This window comes from Rhodamnia argentea, chromosome 4 (genome assembly GCF_020921035.1).
Source record: "Rhodamnia argentea isolate NSW1041297 chromosome 4, ASM2092103v1, whole genome shotgun sequence".
Classification (NCBI taxonomy): Eukaryota; Viridiplantae; Streptophyta; class Magnoliopsida; order Myrtales; family Myrtaceae; genus Rhodamnia; species Rhodamnia argentea.
In genome coordinates this window covers 9,690,802-9,711,815 of record NC_063153.1, presented here as the reverse complement: position 1 = coordinate 9,711,815, position 21,014 = coordinate 9,690,802, and the positions used below count along the sequence as shown (strand labels likewise).

At 42.9% G+C, this 21,014-nt stretch overlaps 1 long non-coding RNA gene across 1 annotated transcript; it reads right to left on the bottom strand.

Moving 5' to 3' along the window:
* Positions 1–759: 759 nt before the first annotated feature.
* Positions 760–20,463, bottom strand: LOC125314683. The gene is made up of 3 exons (XR_007198118.1): positions 20,067–20,463; positions 4,004–4,008; positions 760–771 (listed from the first exon to the last, which is right to left on the bottom strand). It is a non-coding gene; the product is annotated as an uncharacterized LOC125314683 (long non-coding RNA).
* Positions 20,464–21,014: the final 551 nt, after the last annotated feature.

The window sequence follows — 21,014 nt, the reverse complement described above, 5'->3', positions numbered from 1 at the left end:
GGCATCCGTGTCACGACCTAAAAAATAAACAAGTTAATTTTCGGGCTAATGGATTATCAGGTTAATTAATTAACTAACCTAACTCGGATTCTCCCAAGTCCATACCAAATCGCAACTTAAGGTTCAAATAATTAACATGCAACGTGTTTTGAATTTGGAGTCGCCACTAATCATTTTCGGTAGGTTGATTAGAAACCTAAATAAAATAGCGGGAGAAAACTATCTTATTTCCGCGAACCGGAGATTTTGAATTCGGGGATTTGGTTACGCTAGATTACTCTAACGCCCTTTCGGTACCATTTTCATGAAAAATATTTGATTTGGCAATTTTGATGGATTTTACTTGAAATTCAAAGATGCAATTTTTTTGGTTTTTTCTTCTTTTTTATGGGGATGTAAAACATTGAACTTTGTACGATATACACCATGGATGATTTAGAAAGAAAGAAAACGCAGCCAATCACGAGTATTTACAAAAATAAATTAACATGTAATAATGCTAAATTTTGGGACACGTGACATGTCTAAAATAAACAAACAAATGTTCACACCAAACGATTACATTTTTGTAGATCGAGATGGAAAGGGTTACCTTCTATTCCACAAAATCTTACTCACGTACACGTTATGGCTTCCTTAAAGATCTCGGAGTTGGAAGAACGTGGCTATCGTCGAAAAAAAGGCAAGCAGTGGCGTTGTTGGATGGCGAGAGGCGAAGTACGTGCCGGGACTCGTCGAAGATGATGCTCGACTAAAACTCTTTTCTTCACTCTCAAATTTTCTCTTACGATTTTTCTCAAGAACTCTCTTTTTTCCTCTCTAAAGAATTTCTCTCACAAATTCTCTCAATTCTCTTCCACTCTAAAACTCTCTCAATTCTCTTTCACTCCCTCCTTCAATTCTCAAGAACTCTCCCCCTTTTATAGCCAAATTTCTCCATCATCTTCCCTTCTTCATCTTCTCTTCATCATCTTCTCTTCATCACCTTCCCTTCATCATATTCATCTTCTCTTCTTCATCTTCCCTTCACCATCTTCCTTTCATTATCTTCTCTTCATCACCTTCCCTTCATCATCTTCCCTTCATCATCTTCCCTTCTTCATCTTCTCTTGGTATTTGCAATGCAGTCCCCGAAGTTTCAAGTATTTGCAATACAGGTCCCCGAAGTTTTAAGTATTTGCAATACGGTCCCCGAAGTTTCAAATCTTCTCGGTATATTTTTCATCTCGTGCCTAGTCTAGACGCATGCTAAATTAAGTGTTCCGTTTGCCCAATTATATGCCAATGCAATGTACGCTAAAAATAAATATATGAGATGATTTTTTATAATTTTTATGCAAAAAATAGATTAGTCAAAATTTAGGCGTCAACAACTGCCCCTCTTTGAGTGGAGGCTCGTAGAGGTTCCGCTCAAAGACAAAATTGAATCCTAAATTTTGACAGTGCAAATTATGGATGAACTTTTTGGCGGGAGTTTTAATCCCATTTTTTATGTAATGAAGTGATGCATGATATGCAAGACTGTAAATAACATGTGTCAAAACTTCTCATTTTTCATGTTAGAGAAACTCGCACATGGATCGCATACAAGAATACCTGTTTTACCAAATTTCTCGTAAGCTAATGGTTCTCTTAATTTCCAAGCTTCTTTTTGCGGATGCAAGGATTTTAAGGTATCGGTGCCTTATCCGTTATCAGAGACTTCTCCCTAATGCAAGACAGCGCAAGATATGTGTGTCGTTTGAGATCACAAGAGCTACGTCGTTGTGAGTCGAAAGAAGTGAAATCAAGTTCACAAGAGCTACGTCGTTGTGAGTTGATTAAATGTCGAAATCGCCAGTGCATATGTCTTCACGATTCGACAAAAGGGAATCAAAATCATAAGAGCTACGTCATTATGATTTGGTTTGGATCAAAACCATGGGTGCTTATGTCTTCATGATTTGATAAAGGAGCCGAAAATCATAAGAGCTATGTCATTATGAGCCGACTAAAGGTCAAGATCACCAGTGCATACGTCTTCGTGATTCGAGACCGAAATCATAAGAGCTACGTCGTTATGATTTGATAAGATGTCAAGATCGCCAATGCATATGTCTTCACGACTGACGGAAGAGGCATACTGCCCGAATTGAACAATGTTTGATAGGAGCACCATTGAATGGAATCGATAAGTACAAAAGGGGCATATTGCTCGAATTGAATCATAACAACTATCATCGAAGAGTTGTTAATTTGAAAAGGGGTTCAGAAAACTTACCTGGGTTCTCCAAACGATTAATCAAGGAACGAAACAGTTGCCAGTATCGTACCCGGTAGGCATTTGCCAAAAAACTTGCTCATTCAATAATCCTTGGATGAATTTCAAGACCTTGGGAGGGAACTCGAACATCGAGAATGTATTACGTATCATAGAATGTCGGAGGTAACACACACAAACATATTCAACAATGAGTATAATGCAATCACTCATACTATGGTTCATGCATAACCATTCCGCAAGTTTGCATTACCAATTTTGTCCAGAGAGGTTCTCACATGACGAATACCTCGAATGTGAGCTGAATGGGGGACTTCAGTCCGAAAGGGCTTTCTCTCACTCTCGAGAAAAGCTATTTATCCCGTCTCTGCAGGATTCAAGAGAAATCACTCAATCTTTCCATCATCGCATTCGATAAGGATCCAAGTAATCTCGCAATTGATACGACCGAGCCGATCCGGGAGGTCTTGATTAGGACCGTAATGAGGGCTAGGTCAAAGGTTTACAAAGGGGACTCTAGTTGAGTCAAGATCGTTGAAATGAATTTCTTCATCATTTGCTCCGGATTTACAAGTCAAGAATCCCGCAAAAATGAGAGAGAAATAATCTTGCTCGAACTTCTTCGAGTGATGCTTAAAATCATTTAACTCTACGTTAACTCAAGTGCCCTAATCGAAGAGACTTTGGATGGTTATAACGTAGGCTAGGATTGGGGACCGAGGAACGAAAAGGCTCGTTTTGGCTCATAAATTAAATGAGAAGGGGCTTGACGTTGGTGATCGTCGCCGACTAGTCACCGATCATGGTCTTCCGGAAATGTCTTCGAAAGAATTCCATCATTGAATGAGGGATGGTAATTTTCTATTGAAAATTGCACTTTACAAACCGATTTCTTGGGGAGTCTTCTTCACAACAAGTGTCTCATCAAGGATTTGCAAGAGACACAATGCAAACATATACATGGAATTTACAACTTAACATGCAAAAATGTACATTCAAAATTCAGAAGTACTTTACAAATGAATGTGCATTGGCCTTACTTTTGGTAGGGACTTTGCTTTTCCTATGCTCGAAATTTTCATATGAGATCGCCTTTTGCTTTTCTTACTCCCGACTCTCATTTTTCTTTTTTTCTTCTTTTTTCGAGAAGAGATTTCTTTTCCTTTTTCTTTGAGAGCTCTTCGACATCTCTTTATTTTGCTTTTTTTTTTTTTTTTTTTTTTTGAGAGCGGGCCCTTCTCCTTTAAGTTGAGTTTGCCCTTTTTTTTTTTTTTTTTTTTTTTTTTTTTTTTTTTTTTACAATCCAATGATTTTTAACCAGGAATTACAACAAACATAAACATTTACAAAGAAAAATTATGTAAACATAAAAAATCTAGCATACAAGAAATGAGTCCATTCGGGAATTCTCTCGTTGACCCGACCATCTCCAATTCTAATCCTTGGGAAAATGCTATCTTCGTCTTTGGAATGAGCAAATGATCACCAACAGGGGTTTAAGAAATGAATTTGCAGGCTCAAGTGGGCTATGCAAAGAATGAAGTGTATAGATAGAGAAGTGAATGCTCTTCATCATCCTAAGGCACTTGAACTAAAATTCGAGTATAAATGCAAAGAAACACCCGAAGATTAATGTTAGTCCGAGCAAGAAAATTTCTAACCATTTACCTCGTGTTGCTGCTAGAATTAAACCGTCTGGACCCCGATGTGGAGTGGTTCTTGACAGGGGTAAAGAAATGAAACCATCGCTCAAAAGGGGTAATCAATGGATCACCCGTAGTGTTTAGATAGAGAAATGAACGCCTCCGTCACTTCGCTTATCGTACCTTTCGCGAGAAAACTCTTTACCTCGGGGAATGCGGAATTTTGCCACCGTTCATCTCGCCTGAAAAAATTGGACGTGTTTGGGAAATGATTGCCTTTCATCATCCTGTCATGCCCCATTCCATACATTTGATGTATCTTATGTAGTTCATGTTCCTTATTCAGAGTTGGTAAATTAAATACGAGGAACAGTCATGCACAAACTATGCAATATATGAGTGTTTTCGAGCATATAAAATGTAGCAACTTTTTATCTTGGTGCAAGCACGTAAGAAAATTCTTAAGGGCGTGAATTGTGAGTTGCCCCCGCTCATGCAAATGAGTTGCAAAACTTCATTATCTAGTTTGAGACATGAGATTGTCAAAGGCTCCAGGAATTTCTCATTTCATTAATTTTTCAGGAGAAGGGATACTTCCCTATCCGGAAAGGCAAGCGACCCCGTAAAAATCAAAAGGGAAAGCGTCAATGTACGTTCTCACGTTCTAAACGAGTTGAAACGATACCGCTTTACCCTTGTACGTATTCCTTGCAAACTTTGAATTGAAAAGATCAATTCATCCGGATCAGACCGTGTGTCGTGGATGTTATCTCTCCAGGTTCAGTAACCATCTTGGCTGAGTTTCAATCGGCACCGAATCGCGAAGCAAAAAAGTTTTTATTAATCTTTGTACATTGATGCCAAATCCCAGGATCGAACCCGGGATGCCTCGGACCACTGTCATTCCCCCAACCACTAGGCCGTGGTGATGTTGGCGTCCATGGTTGGTTCGTTTTTTGCTATATTGTTCTCAAAACAGTTGGCAATCCCCTCTCTTGCTGGCCACTTCAACGATCAACTGATTCTGTCTTGGACTAAACACCAACAATCGTTGTTTGAAGACCCATAATAACTTGCTTCGGATCACGGCTCCGGAGGTCCTTCATTTCCAAACAGGCTCATCAAGGTAGCAAGCTCATCATCAAAGTAATCTTCTGATTTTTCGAGCAATTGATACTCGAATTGGGCATTGTTACTTGCTAACACCGGTGACAGATTGCCGTGAGCGATCTGACTCCTTAAGCTTGAGCCTCCATCGTTGCTCGGGAACTTGTAGGGATGATCAACTGGTCTGCTACTAGAACCACTAGCGGAAGGTTGGTATGACTCGTATTCTTGATTGGGAAGTGGCCGGGTACCTTTTGCTCTGTAGATTTTCCCGGAATTGATCTTCCAGCCAACTCTGGTCCGGTCGCCTTGGTCCCAAGCTGCATCGTGCTTCCTCGCCTTATCTCTAACCCTTTGAAGGTGATTTGTGACACTTTGCATGGTGAGTCCGTCTATATTCATCATTTTATGTACAGCCGATGGTCGTGTTGAATTGATTCCTAGTCGTCGAACCGCCTCAATGAATATAGAATGAAGCTTGGCGGACCAAAGGGGCCTTTTCTTTTGGATAAAATCGTCGTCGTCGCCTTGGTCGTGGTTTTTTTGTACAAGTAATTGCTTCCTTACAGCATGCTGCCAAATGTTTTGGAGCACTTGAACGTAGACCGGCTTCTGCAGGACGTCTCGAGCACCATGCGATATGGCCCTCGTTATGAACTGCTGATCATTACTTGCTGATACTACGATGACCTGTATGTCCAACTCGGAATCAATGATCTTTAAGAGATCGAAACCGTCCATGTCGATCCCTACGACGGCTGTGACGACGATGTCAAAATCATATTTGTACTGCCTCGCACTTGTAAGGCATCCGTTGCTTTCGCATTAGCAAAAACCCCCGTACATGCAACTTCTCAAAGATAGCAACGAGGATTGAGAGGGAAACGGGGTTGCCATCAATGACCATGACTCGCAGATCTTCAGGATAGGAAGGTTCCCATACTTCCGCCCGGAATGAACGTGTTTTTCTTTTAAAACCTTCCATATGTAGATCAAAAATGGCTGTTTCGACCCGAGACCGAGCTTTAGATGTTCTCGGACTTGCAAAACAATCGTCCGAAAATCACAAAAGTGATGGTGGTCTTTCGTGACGAGTTCCGGTGGTCATTTATAAACTTTTTCTGATCCGTTAGTCTCGCATATAGGTTCTCGCTTTTTCTACGAAAGATGACAACTTTTTCTCTCCTTTCCGGTCTTAGTGCCTTGGATCCATTTCGTAATAACTCTTGCCTCTCACTCAATCTGTCATCTTTTTCCTTTTCCGATATGTAGGAGCCCTCAAATCTTTTCGCTTTCTCTATGAACGAGGCGATTATTTCCTTCCTCGAGATCTTTTCGGTTCCCCCTACGAACGAGGCGATTATTTCCCTCCTCAAATATTTTCACTTCCTCCCGAGGCGCTTATTTCCTCGAATCTTTTTGCTTTCTCTAATAACGAGGCAGCTATTTTTTTCTCAAATCTTTTTGCATCTATCTATGTGAAGGCTTTTAATGCTTTTCCTTTCGGCGTTCAACAAATCGACAAAGAATTCACGCATTTAAGCATGAAGATATTTGCGGATAGTACTTGTTCTTTGCCCCTTGATTAACTCTAGGCGTAAAAGGAAGAATGTCTCACATGGGGACTTTGTAACAAACAGTACATTCATTCACGCATGTCTCTACTTCTCTTGAGAATTCATAAGGGCTAGCTAGTAATGCTCAAAAGAGTGATATTTTGAAAGCCCATAATAAAAACTCAAGCTTCATGTAGGCTACGTGATTCGGAGTTTCATCGGTGTTGAATTGGCCGATCGTGACATCGTGGAAACTCCAATTGTAGTGATGCATGTCACTTCCCTCGAAGGGCATCGGTTACGCCTCCGCAAGGCCGACTTTCTCGGGATGTATCCCCAACGAAATCCGATTGTGCGAGAACTTGCTCGGGAGGATGAATCGATAAATGAGCATTTTCAATGCTCGATGTGGCTCATCAAGGAACATGCCACCAAAGGTGATGGGGTTGCTGCCGAGACATGGCAAATAGCGATGTTAAGAGCATCCCTATACTTCTTGATCTCTGCTCGAAGCTCTTCATTTTCTTCCTTTAGAGACGCAAGTTCATGACTTTCACTTCGAACCTTCACTCGGGCCCGCTTGTTTTGAAACCAAAACCTGACCTTCAAGGGCTCCATTCCTAGCTTCCGGCTCAACTCATTTTTTCGTTTCCCGTTCACGTAAGGGCACTCCTTAAAGGCAGCTTCGAGCTCTTTGATTTGATGTTTTCTTTTACGGGGTTGACTACGGCTGCTGCTGCTGCTATTGTTGGTGCTGTTATCGAGATCATGAACTTCACCGCCAAGGGAGTTGGGTTTTACGGCTTTTGCGCTGGATCCGGCCTCGAAATTCAGCAGTTCATTCTCGGGGATGTCTAGGTTGGTTGCCTCCAAGAAGTCTTTGGTAGCCTCCAAACATGTTGGATTGAAATACTTCTTACTGCCTTTTGTTCACTCTACTCTCCGCTGTATGCTTACTCTCTCCAAATTCTTCCGAGTAAACATGCATGTTCCGTAGCCTCCCTTTTAACGTGGATGAAAACCACTAAGCCGGTGCTTCTCCCAAGATTTCGTGTTTCCCGCTCTGTCTTCTTCATTTCCTTCTAACATGGTGGGACCCTCAAATCTTTTCTGCAGTATGCTTGTCCCTCTTTTAATATGGCGGAACCTTTAAGTCGTTTCGCAACTTTTTCGAATTCGTGAGCCTCGAGATGGTAGATCCGTGATTCACGGACGAAACGTCTGTAGTTTCACCCAGATAATTAACTCGGCCCCCACAATAATTATTGCTATGACTTTTCCTGCCCTTTAAATTAGGATTTAACGCCGAGACGATTATCTCTTTCATATCTTCATCTCCAACCTTCTAAGCACTCTTTCGCATCCATTCTTTTTCGCTTGCTTCAACAACAATGGCCTCCCTCCCCGCACACGTCTTCTCGGCTGAGGTTTTGGCCAAATGGGAGAAACTTTATAATCTCCTAGGCCAGGGCTACTCTTATATAGCCAACCATCCGGAGGTCGAAACTGAAATTCGTCTTATGTTTAGGGATATGGACATTACTTCTATTCAAGGTACCAAGTTAGAAGAGGAATATAGGATCTTCCCTACCCTCTTCACTAACTTCCTGGAGGCTTACAATCACGCTCATCAAGATGTTACTTTGGCCTATCTTGTGAGGGCACGCTATCGGGATCGGACAGATAACTTGGTGTTGGCCAGTCTTGTAGCCGACAATTATAAGAAGGCCCTTGACTACGGTAATGATCAAGTCACCTTGCTGGTTCGTGAGAGGAGAAACTTGGTGGAACGTTTGGCCATGTCTCGGACCATCTTTGAGCGTGATCCGCTCAATATTGTTTTGAAATTCCAATGCACATGGCTGGAAGAAAGGATGGACGATCCGACCCTGGATATAGCCCGCGGGAGAATGCTGATCCATGACTTGGAATCTCTTGTCGAGTATCACGAGGACAAGGTAGCCGAGCTTAAAGAGAAATGTGAGCTCCTCCTCTTTAAGCTGGCGGATCTTGATTCTCGAAGCGATCGGTGTAGGCGGAGCATCAATTGTATGGAGGACCAGTTAAGCTCCTTTGTGATGCTCATTAGGGCTCGGTTTGGCTTTACGTTCCTACCCCGATGATCTATTTGTAAGGCTTTACGATGGATGAAACGAATGCAAGTTTTTACCGATTTCATCTTGGTCATCATATTTTTTCGCAAGATAACCCCTTTTACTCGTGAATATGTAAATCTCACGCTACCGATGGCCGATTCAATTGGGCCGGAGAGACCCCCCATTCGAAACGATCTCTCAGCAAAAATTGGTAGCGATGAAACAAACGAATGCCCAAATGTGAACAACTTGTGAATCTGTATAAATATTATAACTCGATTATGAAAACATCGTAGTAAATCAAGTATAATATTTCTTTACGGAGTCGAATTCACTCGGGTTGGTAAATACACGACCATCCATCTCGGCCGAATCAAAGCACCACCAGGGAGCACCTTCTTTACTATATATGGACCACCATAGTTTGGAGCAAACTTCCCTTCCGGGAGTGGGACTATTGGCAACAATTTTCGCAAGACCAGGTCATTGATCTGAAAATATCGAGGCCGAACTTTTTTGTTGAATGATTTAGCAACCCTCTGCTGATAACACCGGCCATGACATACAGCCTTAAGTCTCTTTTCGTCGATTAGATTCAATTGGGCCGTCCTCTGCTTGGATCCATTCGGCTTCATCAACTTAGCTTGAGACAATATACGTAACGAAGGAATTTCCACTTCAATTGGTAGAACAGACCTCCATTCCATATACTAGAGAATACGGGGTTGCTCCCGTAGATGTCCGGATCGAGGTCCGATATGCCATAAGCGCAAATGGCAACTTCTCATGCCAATCGCGATAATTTTCAGCCGTCTTTGCTAAGATTTTCTTAATATTCTTATTGGCGGCTTCTACCGCTCCATTCATCCGAGGACGATATGGAGAAGAGTTCAGATGCTTGATCTTGAATTCCTTGAACAATTCCTCCATTAGCTTGTTGTTCAAGTTTGAGCCATTGTCGGTGATTATGGCTTCAGGTGAACCATATCGAGCGATGATATCTCGACGGATAAATTTCACGATATTTCGTGCTGTGACCGCTAAATAGGATGCGGCTTCGATCCATTTAGAGAAATAGTCAATTGCTACCAAGATGAATCGATGCCCATTGGATGCTTTAGGATTGATAGGGCCAATAACATCAATGCCCCACATAGAAAACGGCCATGGTTCGGATAACTGATGCAACTCATTCGGAGGGACATTAATCTTGTCACCATGAATCTGACATTTGTGACAACTCCGGACATGCTGAATACAATCTCTTTCGAGCGTGAGCCAATAATAACCCAACCTCATGACCTTCTTAGCTAACATGTGGCCATTCATGTGTGGACCACGAGATCCCTTCATGCACTTCCATCATCGACGAACCGCCCGGTTGAATCAACGCATCTTAGCGGGACGTAATCGAATGATCGCTTGTATAAATTTTCTCCGTTTAAGAAGAACTTTGAAGCCATCTTCCTTATGTACTTTTGGTCGATACGGTACTTTCTTCAGGGAACTACGCTCGAATATAAGTTTTGATGTCATGGTACCACGGCTTACTATCGGGTTCATCGATCACGGCCATACAATATGCCGGCTTTTTTAATACCTCGATTTTCAGTGGGTCAACCTCAAGTCCATTGGCGATTTGTAACATTGAAGACAAGGTAGCCAATGCATCGATCGAATCGATTATGAGTCCCGGGACGGATACTCAAATGAGATATCCTCAAATTCATCCACCGGTTTATCCAGATACTCATGGTAGGGTAGCAATTTAGCATCTCTCGTCTTCCACTTTCCAACAGTCGAAGGATAATCGAGCGGAATCTCCGAACACCTTGAGTCGGGCTATCCCCATTTCAATCGCAGCCTGCAGACCGAGGATGCATGCCTCATATTCCGCTATATTATTTGTGCAAGGGAATACCAATTTTGCGGCCACAGGATAATGTCGACCACTTGGAGATATCGAACCGCGCCCGTGCACGATCCCGATAAATTGACAGCTCCGTCAAAATACATAGTCCAGATGTAATCTTCCACCGACATGATCCGATCCTCGAATAATAGGCATCATCATCTCGCCCCGGATTTTCAGCTAGGACATCCGCTATAGCCCGTCCCTTGATTGACTTTTGGGACAAATATTGAACATCAAATTCGGAGATGAGGATCCGCCATTTGGCAAGTCTACCAATCAAGGCGGGTTGATTAAGCAAGTATTTGATAGGATCGCACTTTGTCACCGAAGTACCTGGTAATGCAAGGTATATTGCCGAAGCCTGTGCGCAAGTACCAGACTAACGCCGCACATGTTTTCTCCGCTTCGGTGTACTTCATTTCCGGCGCAGTGAATTTCTTGCTCGAGATAATAAATGGCTCGTTCTTTTCCATCCTCCTGCCTCTCTTGTGCTAACATAGCACCCAAAGACTCACTAAGGATTGTGAGGTAGAGGATTAAAGGTTGCCCGGTGTTGGAGGAATAAGCACGGGTGGACTCATGAGATGCTGCTTCAGTTTCCCAAAAGCTTCTTCACATTCGCTATCCCATTGGATTAGCGCATTCTTCTTTAACAGCTTGAGGAATGGCTTAGCGGTTTCTGATAACCGAGAGATGAATCGAGCAATATAGTTTAGCCTGCCCATCGGACTTCGAACTTCTTTAACCGTCGTCGGCGGCTTAAGCTCACGAATAGCCTTGACTTTAGAAGGGTCGACTTCAATACCCTTATTGCTTACCACGAATCCGAGCAGCTTGCCCGAGCTGGTCCCAAAGACACACTTGGCGGGGTTGAGGCGTAACTTGTACTTTCGGAGTCTATCGAACAATTTCTTGAGCGTTTCGACATGATCTTCTCCATGCCTTGTTTTTGCTATCATGTCATCAACGTAAACCTCAATCTCATTATGCATCATGTCGTGGAAAAGGGCAACCATGGCTCGTTGGTAAGTAGCTCCAGCATTTCTGAGACCGAACGGCATCACCCGGTAATGAAACATTCCCCATGGTGTGGTGAAAGTGGTTTTCAACTTGTCATTGACATTCATCAGAATCCGATTGTACCCGGAGAAACCATCCATGAATGAAAACAATTCAAATCCTGCAGATCTGTCAACAAGTACGTCGATATGCGGGAGGGGAAAATCATCTTTGGGACTGGCCTTATTCAAATCTCGATAATCGACACGGACCCGAATACGCCCATCCTTCTTCATGATCGGGACTATATTGGCAACCCAATCGAATATTCTCGTAGTCTCAAGGAATCCGACGTCAAGCGACTTCATGACCTCCTCTTTGATCTTCCGGACCACTTCGGTGCGGCCCTCCTTGACTTTTGCACCACCGGCTTAGCCGAAGGATCTATCGGCAAACAATGTTCGACAATGGAACGGTCAAGACCGGGCATATCCGCATAGGACCAGGCGAAAATATCCTGGTAATCCTTCGGGAGCTTAGTCAAGCGCTCGATCATCTCTTTGGAAAGGTTTGCCCCGATCTTAACTTCTTTAGGGTTTTCTCGCATCGCCTAGGTTGACCGAGACAGGTTTGTTCACCTGGTCAAGGGCTTGATCTCCTCATGTCGTTCGAAATCCCGACGAATTTCCTCATAATCCGGACTGCACTCATCTAGGTCGTATACTTCGAATCCACTAGATTTCCCTCCTCATGTATCCCCCCGAAACATAAAGTAACAAAATCGAAAAACAAACAAGGTTTAATTGCGGTGTTTTTTTTTTTTTTTTTTTGAAGAACTTTATTTATTTATTTTTTGTTATTATTTTTTTTTCAAAACCGTGGGACATGAATTCTTGAAGAAGCCCAACCCTCGGTTCTTACCATGATGACAAACTTGTTGGTCGTTGGTTATCGTCATCGGGTTGGTTTGGGATACTTCAACAAGATTCGAAAAATAGTGCAATTTTATTGATATGAAATTACATCTTCTAGGAAAAAATTCAAGAGTGCAACACGTAATAGAAATCCCAATGTGACCCAAAACCTAAAGGAAACGTAAAAGGTCCCACGCAGGGGATTGCATAAACATAAAGATGTTACTCTGAATCTAAACCCTCCAGTGGATCATCACATATGGCATTGACGAATGATTTGGAAGGTTTAGGTGCTGGGTAAGGTTCCTCTTCATGCGCTCCGTCTTCGGATATAGCAGCAATGGTTACATCGTCAAAACAACCAGCGATATCGAAGACTCCTTCATCTTCTTCAGACCCTATGGGTTCAACTGGAATACCTCGATCCTTCGGTGTGTTGGGGAACACAATCCCCAAGTCTTCTTCGAATTGGGTCAAATTATCGTAACCTCCAACCACTCCAGGTGATCGGAAAGTGGTGTATAGAGGTGGGGGTAAAGGATCGCATGCCTGCTTACCGCGACCCATTACGCCTCTTTTATGTCCACGTCCTCGACATCCCGCACCGGCTGTATGAGATTGGCCTTTGGGTTCAATTGGGGTGCGAATCCCTTGGCCATGTCGACCTAAACCCATACCGGGTTTGAAGTCATTGCCAACCATTATCTTAGCCACCATAAGAGAAGTGGCTGATATTTCGGAACCGGCAAAGGACTTTCTCGGTGATGCATGGATAGTGTGTACTATCTCAAAAGCGTGGTAGGAATCTTCTTCAACATGAGTCGGCTCGATGTAAGGGATGGCCGTCTCATTGAAAATCTGGTGATCTTCCTCCCCATGGACAAATACCAACTTCTGTTCGACCACGAACTTAATTTTCCGATGAAGGCTTGATGGGACAGCTCCGGCATTATGAATCCAAGGTCGGCCTAAGAGAAGGTTAAAGGCCGAAGGAATATCTAATACCTGGAAGAGAATGTCAAACAAAGAAGGCCCGATCTGAATCTCCAAGTTGATCTGCCCAAAGACATCTTTCTTTACGCCATCGAATGAGCGGACGGAAGTCTTGGCCGTCCGCAACCTGGCCGTGCGATTCCAAGACGATTCAATGTGGCTAATGGGCAAATATTTAGTGCCGACCCGTTGTCAATAAGTACCCGAGCTACGTGAGTTTGCTTATGTTTGATCAGTTATGTGCAAAGCTTTGTTATGACCTCGCCCTTCAAGAGGAATCTCATCGTCGTCGAATGCAACCCGATCCTTTAGAAGGATCGTCCCCACAAAGTTCTCTAGTTTGTCATGTTCAACATTCTCGGGTACGTGAATTTCGCCGAGTACCTTCATCAAGGACTCCCGATGCTTCTCGGATGACCGTAGAAGTTCGAGTAGGGATACCCGAGCCGGTGACTTCCGCAGATCGGGTCGACAACGCCGTACTCACTCGCCTTGATTACAGCCCAAGAATTCCTTAGCATCTTTCTCGGTGACTTGTTTAGTCGGTTGGTCATCACTATAAGCGCGTCCCGATCTTGTTATCGGGGCAAGATCGTAGGACCAAGGAACCGCCTTGTCATTAGCGTACGGAAAAGGCCGAGGCGAGGCAATGACTATTCCAAGTTCGTCATCCGCTACATCTTCCAAGGCGGGCATGTCTGCTACCTCTGGGTCATTTTTGATCAAGTTAGTCATATCAGCATCTTCCACCCGAGACTCTTGAAAAGTCCCGGGTTGGGTCAAAGCCGCAAGCTCCCGATCCCGATCAATGACAATCTGGGATATAGTGGCCACCGTCCCGGTTTGACTTGCCCGGACTATGAATCCATTCTTCATGAGAGCGGAGACCTTTTCCTTCAACTGATCGAGTGATATCGGTTCACCGACCTCATAATATCCTCGCCCGATCGGAGCATTGAGAACATCGGCTACTTCAACTTTAACAAAGACCAACCCGTCTAATCCCCGGCCCGAATATAGCATTAACTTTACTTGAATGATCCGGCAAAGGATTATTCTGGACATTCGGCGGTTTGTTGCCTTGAAACGAGAATGCCTTAGAATCAAGAAGATCTTGAATCCGATGCTTCAACACGAAACAGTTGTCGGTGTCATGTCCAGGCTCCCCGCAGTGGTAATCACATTTCTTTGATGGATCATATCTTGGCGAGCTCGTGTTACCGGATCGTAGAGGCTCGAAGTCGCAAACCTCTCTTACGTAGAACCGCGAGTACTGTGACGGGGTTCCCGGTAGAGGAGTAAACCGCCGAGGGGGCCGTTGATTCCCTCTTTGTCGTTGCACGCCGAAATTAGCCTCGCTGCGATTAGGAATCTCGCACAACCGGCGTCCGGGTCATGGGTTTACGCTGTAGGTCATGTTAACTTTGTGGAGCCGGTTCCTTATCTTTCCTTACCGCAAACCTCTTAGTCATCGTGGTGACATCATCGTACCAACCTTTCTTCATACCGTTTTCAATTTCTTCAGCCATTGCGATGAGATGGCTGAATGACGTAGCAGACGGATCCCGCATTCCGGGTTTTCATAATTCGCGGCAGTGGAAACAAACAACTTCATGAGCTCCCTTTCCGGAGGGACTGGTTTCACCGAGATGCCACGTTCCTCCACCTGGTGGCATACTTGCTTGATTGTTTCTCCTTTCTTCATCTCAAGTCGTTCAAGATCTTCTCCGGTGGTGAGTACGTCCAAGTTAAAGCTAAAATGTTTGATGAAAGCATTAGCTGCCTTCTCCCAATCATCCATCCGATAGATCTCGTAGTCCGTATACCACCTCATGGCAGCTTCTTTTAAACTAGCCTGGAAAGTCTGGACCATTAGGGGGCCATTGGTCGCATGCTTGTTCATTCTTGCCTGGTACATCCGAACGTGCTGAACCGGGTTGGAAGTTCCATCATACTTCTCAAAGTCGGGCATCTTGAACTTCTCCGGCACCGTGACCTTTGAAAAGACAGACAAGTCAATCTGGGGTATGTTGTGAGTCCCCTCAACCTCTCGGATCCTCTGTTCCATTTGGGCCAACTGCTTGGCCGTATCACCATTCAACCCGGGGGCCACGGGGCTGGCTTGGGGGATTGGGACTACGGGCGGCGTGCTCGTGCTCGCGCTCACGCTTGTGAAGATCACATCTTCTAGCGGCATTGTCCGATAGGGAGCAGTTTCCTGGGCTTTACCGGAGTTGTCCATAGGAGGAAATGGAGCAGGAATGGTTAGCGGTGGGCTGGTGGTGGATGATTGAAGTTTGGCGGCGAAGGCAGCCATCATTTCTTCCATCTTTCGGGACATCATCCCTTCGAAGCGCTCGGTCAAGGAGCCAAGTTTCTCGTCTAGGGCAGCACTAACGGTGGCGTTGATGTCGGCCATCTTCCTCGCGATCGATCGAGTAATATGTGGAGGATCCGTGATAAATTACCTGTACGTAGTAATAAACGCAAAATGAGTACAGAGAGCAAGAATATCGAGCCGGTCCATGGCATCCTTCTAGACTCAAACGAACAAAGTGATTATAACCAAAGGATTGAAACATGTAATTTTCAGTTTGTCCGCTTTTACGAAAAAATCCGTATCAATTTGCGCGTTGATCAAAACATGTCCAAATTTTACGAGCTTATAGTTGAGAAGATGATGAACAACTTTTATGTTGGCTAATCGGATTAGAAATGCACGGATCAAAGCAGTTTAATGTGTCTTTCCAAAAATCACGTTCAGAAAACTATTATAACCGCATGTTGTTGAAAAAACGAAGGGCCATATTAAATTATGAATTTAATTCTGAAATTTTGTAAGACATTAGTTCAAACATAGGTCTACAACTTTCGTGTTTGGCACTTACTCAAAACTCGATCATAGAATTTAGTAAAAATCGTACAACAGGAACAAGCCAAATCAGAATTGAGGACAACCGATGAAATTGTAAAAACTACATAAGCAAAGTGTGAAATTGGAAATAAGACGATGAGATTCCTAAACAATCAACCTATGAAAGTAAATACATGACTCAATTTAAGCAAACCAAGAAATCAAACGGTTTTTCTTTTTTTAGAGGCCACGTGATCTATAGACGAATGGGCCTTCAAGGCGCGCCGCAATCGTGCATTCTCATTTGCCAAAGCATCTTGCCTTTTCTTGGGCCTTCATCGCCTTCTCTTCGCTGGCTTTGAGTTGAGCTTGACGGGTATGCTGCATTGTCACGATCGGGATCTTCGGGAGTATCTCAGCGGGGATGGCATGAAACTGAATATACTGAGTTGTGGCAAAGTGACTCCTCATTTTTCCGGTGAGCTCCTCTATGGGCCAAATCGGCTTCCGATTAGAACACTCCTGCCAAGCCTCGAATGACGTCTCGGTTACGCTCTCGTAGTTCTCGTCCTTCTCAAATTGAACTTGGAATTCGTTGGGCCCAAGTGAAGGCGGGATATCCCGCAAAACCCGAAATTGTCGTGTAACCCGAAGAGGCCGATAGCTGGTTGCTCCATAAATGCCCATCAAAGGCACGGGTTTCGGTCGCCATGGCACAATCGAGCTTCTACCACTCGGAACCATACAGACTTGCCAAAGGAAAATCTTAGGATTTGGATTCTCGAATAAATGGACCCACTGCGTATAGTGCAAGTTTTTAGTTTGATCCTGTATTTGTTTAAATCTTAAAATAGGGTTGTTAGTCATACCCATTTCAAATACGATCATGTTTTCCCCGAATTGAGAAAGGTGTGAGAAAAACCAGATTTGTAAAAGCTCAATTGGGGCTCGAAAAGTCTTATCTTTTTCTTTCTTGTTTTCTTTTTTGGAATGAGCGAAACATGTTAGTGAAATGAAAGTTTCAGCAAGGATGGTGTTTACAAAATTGACCCCACCACAAACTTGTTTTACCGTCCATGCTATCACGGGATCTATAGCGTTACGACGGAATGGAAAAATGATAAGTCCAAAAAAGGTTAAGATAAAAATCTTAGATCTCATGAGGTCGGAGTTATTTTCAAAACATTCAATGAGGAAAGATAATGGGCATGCCCTAGTGAGTTACCCTTGAGCACTTTTTCAATTTCTTTTTTAGTCGAACCCAAAAATTCAGCAAGCACTACCACCGGATCTACCCGAATAGGTGGTTCAACCACATCCAACTCAATTGATTTTCCGATGGCAATCTTGTATTCTTCCAGAGTGGGTGTGAGCTCAAACTTACCTCCGAACACAAACGTGGTCGTCTCGGGGCACCAAAAATGAGCAAGTGCTTGCATGATCCCGCTTTGAACATCAATCTCAAGAATTGGCAACATGAACCCGATACGCTTGAGCACGTACTTGCTGGCCATCCGGTTTCAACTTACCCCATAGCTTCTTGAGCTCTAGCTTTGGAGTAGGCACGAAACGGATATCGTTGCGACCCATTCGTATATAGATCACGTGCCAATTAAATCAACCTAAACCATGGACCAGCCCAAAATAAAAATGAGATAACAGGGCATAAGAGACAAGAAATTACCGCTCGTAGGAAAAAAATGTCAATCACAAAGACATGCACATGAAGTGTGGATTCAGATTTTAGTTCTTTTAGCAAAATGAAATGAAAGACAGAACGACATGTCGCAGCCTCGCGTACGTTCATCATGACTAGTTGCTGCCTTGCATACATAGTCACGACTAGTCGGGTCCAATCATCTCGGCTTGGTTCGGTCGACAAGAGCAACTCTCATGCATCATAGCCTTACGTGCATGAGAATAACTCTTGAGCCATTTTTTGAAGAATTCGGGATCCAAGCGGGATAACCTTTAGCGAAGCCTTACCGCCAAGGTTAAAGAACCACATAAATACCATCCTGAAACTATCGGGTGACCCGGGTTCGGTCACAAGTCAAGGTGGTGTAGTGCAATTATATAGAGGCATGCACGACATTTTAAAAGCAATCAGCACTCCGATAGTTCAAAAATTAAAATTCTCATCACCAAGCTCGCAAAACAGAGGTTAGCCACAGACTCCTCCCCTTATAACTCCCTTTCCCGCAAAACCAATTAACACCTAAGGATTAAAATTCAAAAAAGATTGCCGGATCAAGTGATTTTATTTTTCATGAAATTATTCTGGCCTAAGTCCTCTTTAGTCCCCAGTGAGTCGCCAAGTCGTCACGACCTAAAAAATAAACAAGTTAATTTTCGGGCTAATGGATTATCAGGTTAATTAATTAACTAACCTAACTCGGATTCTCCCAAGTCCATACCAAATCGCAACTTAAGGTTCAAATAATTAACATGCAACGTGTTTTGAATTTGGAGTCGCCACTAATCATTTTCGGTAGGTTGATTAGAAACCTAAATAAAATAGCGGGAGAAAACTATCTTATTTCCGCGAACCAGAGATTTTGAATTCGGGGATTTGGTTACGCTAGATTACTCTAACGCCCTTTCGGTACCATTTTCATGAAAAATATTTGATTTGGCAATTTTGATGGATTTTACTTGAAATTCAAAGATGCAATTTTTTTGGTTTTTTCTTCTTTTTTATGGGGATGTAAAACATTGAACTTTGTACGATATACACCATGGATGATTTAGAAAGAAAGAAAACGCAGCCAATCACGAGTATTTACAAAAATAAATTAACATGTAATAATGCTAAATTTTGGGACACGTGACATGTCTAAAATAAACAAACAAATGTTCACACCAAACGATTACATTTTTGTAGATCGAGATGGAAAGGGTTACCTTCTATTCCACAAAATCTTACTCACGTACACGTTATGGCTTCCTTCAAGATCTCGGAGTTGGAAGAACGTGGCTATCGTCGAAAAAAGGCAAGCAGTGGCGTTGTTGGATGGCGAGAGGCGAAGTACGTGCCGGGACTCGTCGAAGATGATGCTCGACTAAAACTCTTTTCTTCACTCTCAAATTTTCTCTTACGATTTTTCTCAAGAACTCTCTTTTTTCCTCTCTAAAGAATTTCTCTCACAAATTCTCTCAATTCTCTTCCACTCTAAAACTCTCTCAATTCTCTTTCACTCCCTCCTTCAATTCTCAAGAACTCTCCCCCCTTTTATAGCCAAATTTCTCCATCATCTTCCCTTCTTCATCTTCTCTTCATCATCTTCTCTTCATCACCTTCCCTTCATCATATTCATCTTCTCTTCTTCATCTTCCCTTCACCATCTTCCTTTCATTATCTTCTCTTCATCACCTTCCCTTCATCATCTTCCCTTCTTCATCTTCTCTTGGTATTTGCAATGCAGTCCCCGAAGTTTCAAGTATTTGCAATACAGTCCACGAAGTTTTAAGTATTTGCAATACAGTCCCTGAAGTTTCAAATCTTCTCGGTATATTTTTCATCCCGTGCCTAGTCTAGACGCATGCTAAATTAAGTGTTCTGCTTGCCCAATTATATGCCAATGCAATGTACGCTAAAAATAAATATATGAGATGATTTTTTATAATTTTTATGCAAAAAATAGATTAGTCAAAATTTAGGCGTCAACAATCTGCAGTTCTTCCGATCAATTTTTCTTCAGTCATATGATTTATTGTCAGTTCTCTTACTCTGCACATATCTCTGTACTAAGACTTTCTCTCGCATGGGATCAAGGGCTTTGTGGCCCCGAGGTACATGGTAGACCTCGACGAAGCATCTATATGACCCATTTTTACCTGCGCAATTTATAGGTTAGGCTTGGAAAACTAGCTTTCCTCTGTTATTTGTGAAGTCCATCTCCCTGGAATGTACATTTAAGAAGCTTACCTCATGTATTGCATGCAAATGTTTTGATTTGGTTTCCTTCTCTAGAAGCGAAGACTAGTTTCCCATGAGAGATGCCTTTGTCATAGTTGTTGGGATAGTGACGAGGATGAGGTTGCTGACAAGGATTTGTGACCGATTGATGTTGCGAACAGATGTTTACAACCGACATGAGTTCTTACCTATTTGGCTATCTTTATATAGGTGCTGACTTTCTTTTTTCCGGAAAAGAAATTAAATATTTGGTGTAAAACGATTACCTAACGGAGCCTCTGGTGAGAAAATCCCAGATATATTTTCTTCTGTCATGGAGGACGCCGCTTTCTGATTGCCCATCAATTTCATTTGAATTTAGTGAACCAATTCTATTGTCTAGAACTCTTGACTTTATCTTCATCTTCCTTATTTTTTTCCCAATTTCTTCATATATTTTAATGGTATCTTTCAAAAGGCCCTCAGGATTCCAGAAGCTGAGGCCACTTGAAAGGGACAAAACGCGGGAGCTTAACTACCCGCGTTTACCATTTTTGGGATTACGAACGGTCTCTTTTTCAAATATTACTCGCTGATGTTAGCTGAGGGGTTTGATGGATTGAGATCACACGGGTGTCGTGATGTTGGGGTAAAATTGATCAAATACTTTGCAAGGATCTCTGGGTGAAGGAATACGTTCATATGAATTTGATACTCGTGTAGCGGCGAGTAGGCTTAGTAATTTTGAGTGACAGGCGAGTAGGCTTAGTAATTTTGAG